This window comes from Lipotes vexillifer, unplaced genomic scaffold (assembly GCF_000442215.2).
Source record: "Lipotes vexillifer unplaced genomic scaffold, Lipotes_vexillifer_v1.1 scaffold519, whole genome shotgun sequence".
Taxonomy (NCBI): domain Eukaryota; kingdom Metazoa; phylum Chordata; class Mammalia; order Artiodactyla; family Lipotidae; genus Lipotes; species Lipotes vexillifer.
This window is the reverse complement of record NW_006773945.1, coordinates 1,158,296-1,162,137: the sequence shown is the minus strand read 5'-3', so window position 1 is coordinate 1,162,137 and position 3,842 is coordinate 1,158,296.

Below are 3,842 nucleotides of genomic sequence, written 5' to 3'. Positions count from 1 at the left end.
TCTTTCCCTGACATCCCAGGGCCCAAGGTTACCCTTCACTCTGCCCAGGGATGAGGGGTACTGGCAGGCCTACGCCCTGGACATCCACCGCAGAGAGGGAGGGATACTTAGCTGCTCTGCCTGCTGGGGCGAGGAAGGGCAGTGGCCTTGCAACCTGTTCACTTAGTACCCTCTCCTTCTTCAACAAAAGAAACCCACGGCCCAGGTAGTAATGACTCTTCCCTTAATAGTGCTCTAGAGCCTTGCTTACTCAAAATATGGTCCACAGATCAGCCTCAGCGTCACCTGAGAAGCATTAAAGCACTACGTGGGCCAGGCTGAGTAGCAGGCTCTGATACACAGGAGACTCTGATAACTATTATCTACCTCTTCTTAGTCAGTGACATACCATGGCACAGAGAGGTTAAGGATTATTGTGCTCATTTGAATTGTGAAGACTCCAGAGCCAGGAAATGACCCACCTAAAGTCACACGGAGATTAAATGGCAGTGTCAGAATGAACACTTGTATGTTCCAATTTTTAAAATAGTTGACAGTATTGCATGTGGCCCCACAAGGGTCTGTGGAGATAACAGCACTGAATCTAGACTCTAGTTACCACCAGGCGTCCTGAGCTGTGTCACTGTGGGAGCATTGAGGCATCCAGGGACAGTGGCCTCTGAGAGCTCTGCCACTGTCATCCCCTGCTCTGGCTGGGCCTGGTGCTTGGCCCTGACTGAGGGCCCAAGAGGGACCCCAGGCCAATAGGGTGACTCTCTTAAGAGCTTGCTCTATGGTCCCTCTGTCAATTGTCCACCTACCCAATTTTTGTATTTTGGCACCAGGCTGAGTGGCCATTGAGTAGATCAATGAGGAGAGATGTAGATTCTGGGGCTCCATTCCTAACTGTGGGAGTGGGAGACAGACTGAGACACCCAGGAAAGGGAATGATCGGGGAAGGGGTCTGATTACATGTCACCTTGGCGCTGGCACTAGGGCTCCTAGGACCCCATGTGGGTTATTCATCCAGCAGGTTTTATAAACTCACCCCCTGGCAGGCAACCCCGATCCCGCCCCCTCTCCATCGGTCACTGTGAGCTCTGTCTCTGCCACCTGCTCTGCCAGTTTATCCACTCTCTGCTCCCTCTTCCACTTCCACCTGTCCCCTCCTCACTGCTCCCCAGAAGGATCTTCCCCTCGCAGCTTTAGTCATGATGCAGCACACACAACACAAAGCCTAAACCGTTGGCATTCATGCAGGGGCGTTCCCGATGCGCACAGGCCCTGATCTCCCTTTCCAGTCCACACACCTTCATGCTCCTGACACAAGCACGCTGCGCGTCATTACCTGTACATGCCACACCCTGAGGTGTCCCCCTCTCACTTCTCTTGCCACCGTCACCTCCCATACTTCAAAGTCCAGCCTAAATGTCACCTCTTGTGGGAAATCTTCTGTCAAAAATTCTTTTACCCAGAAAACGTGAATTGCACTGAAATGATCTGACTGCATTTGTCACATATGTCATATTGTGTCACAGGAATCTGATGGATTCCTTTGTCACATTCACTGTTTTTAATCCAATAGTCCTGGCACACACTAGGTGCTCCATACGTGTGTGTATTATTAAAACAATTTAAAAAATGAAGGAATGAACTCTTCATCCTTGAATTCAAAGTCCTCCATACTCTGCTACTGGCTTTTTTTTTTTTTTTTTTTTTCAGCCTATCTCCTAACCCCATGGCTTCTAGCTCTCTAGACACATCAGACTATTAATTTGTAATGTGTTCTCCCACCTCTTTGGACTTTTGGTCAATTCATGTCCGCTGTCTAAATTGCCCTTCCCCCATATCTATCAGTCACCATCTTTCCTTTCAGGGCCAACTCAAAGCGCATCTCCTTCAACAACCTCTACAAAATGCTGAGTCTACTATATAGCAGAAACTTTACTAAACGTTTCATTTAACCCTTAACAACAGCTCTGAATGCTAGGTATCATTTTCCCTGTTTCACAGAAGAAGATACTGAAACTGGGAGAAATCAAGTTGCTTGGTCAGGGTCTCCCAGTAAGTCGGAACGTCTTCTGCTTGGATGGGCTGCCTCTCAGATTTCGCTAGCTCAGAATGAATCTCTCTCTCCCTCTAGTTCAAAGTTTCTCGATCTTTTTTTTTTCTCTTCATTATCACCACTTAAGGAGCCTTTTTAGACATTTGCCTCACCAATCAATAGTCCTCTACCACCCATGAAATATAAATACTACAAATATACTACCTGCCTATGTACTCTATGTATATCTATGCTTTATTCATTAAAAAAAAGATTTTTCACCTCCCAGGAGCCGATTTTTGCCCCACCGGGGGCACAATATTGCCCCTGTTGAGAATGCATGCTCTGTATCAAGTTCACTTTGAGGTTTGGCCCTTACCATGGAGTTTGTAACTGTTTCCTTACTGTGTCTTGAGTTCTGCATTCTGATTACTATGGCTTAGTAACAATTTTCCCCAAAACTTAGTGATATAAAACAACCATTTATTATCCTCACAAATTCTGTGAGTTCACAAATTTGAACAGAGCACAACAGAAGGCTTTTTCCTACTTCACAATGTCTGGGACCTAAGCTAGGAAACTCAAAAACTGGGGCTGGGATAAAATGAAGACTCATTTGCTCTCATGTTTGGCAGTTGATGCCAGCTGTTGGCTGGAGCTATTGGCCAGAACACGTATGTGTGGCCTCCTCATGTACCTTGGGCTGCCTCATAACATGGTGGTGGGTGTCAAGGGCGAGCAGACCAGAACAGAAGGAGTGAGGGCCAGGTTGAGTCCTCTTTTATGGCCTAGCCCCAGAAGTCATGCAGCACCACTTCCACTGCATTCTGTCCACTGATGCAGTCACAAAGTTGTGCCCAATTCAAGGAGAGAGGGAAACAACTCCACCTCTCAATGGGAGAGTGATAAAGCTCTGAAGAGTAAATGGGACTGGATATGTTGCTGTAGCCATCTTTGGAAAATACAGTATGCTGTACTCTGATATCTGTCTATCTGTGACCCTTGTGCCCCACCTCCAACTACCACCTCATCTTCATAGGGCCTTGCACATGGTATAATGTTGGTATATGTGTTTGAAATTTACTTGGATACTCTAAGTTGAGAGGGTAAAACCCCAAGCTTTGGTCCATTCCTGCCATTACCAGTATGTGGTTACCATGGTCCAGAGATCCCTAGAGAGGTCAGCTTTGGGCAGGAAGGTCACTGATGCACCAGGGTACTCTAGAACAAATGGTAACTGAGTAGCAAGCATTACAGGCAAGATCCTCGTTAAAGTTTTCCTTTTTTTTTTCCTCTCAGAGGCAGTCTGTTATTCTGGAAATATTCAAACCAGTCAAATTCCAGTATAGATAGATAGATAGATAGATAGATAGATAGATAGATGATAGATAGATATATAGGCAGATAGATAGAGCAAGCGAGTCACCCAAAGTATGTGCAATAGAATTTGACTTATATTCATTTCTATAGAAGCCTATCAAACTAATGTTGTCAATAATTAGCAAAGTACCGGTCTATCCCCTTTTGGTAATATTCTACCTGTATCGATATTTCTGTCAACAGTACTCTCATCAATACAACAAAAAATGTTTTAAAATGGTAATAATCAGTACTAGGAGTCATAAAATACACCAAAAAATCAACATTTTTTAGACTTGGGAAATGATAGTTGGATGTTCTAGCAGTCCCTAAATATGTCCTATACCATCAGTTAAATCCAAAAAGTTAAATTGAGAAAAACGGTGTCAACCTTAAGACAATCTATTAAATTTCTGACCTTGGATTAATATTAATCAGCTAACGGATATTATTATACATA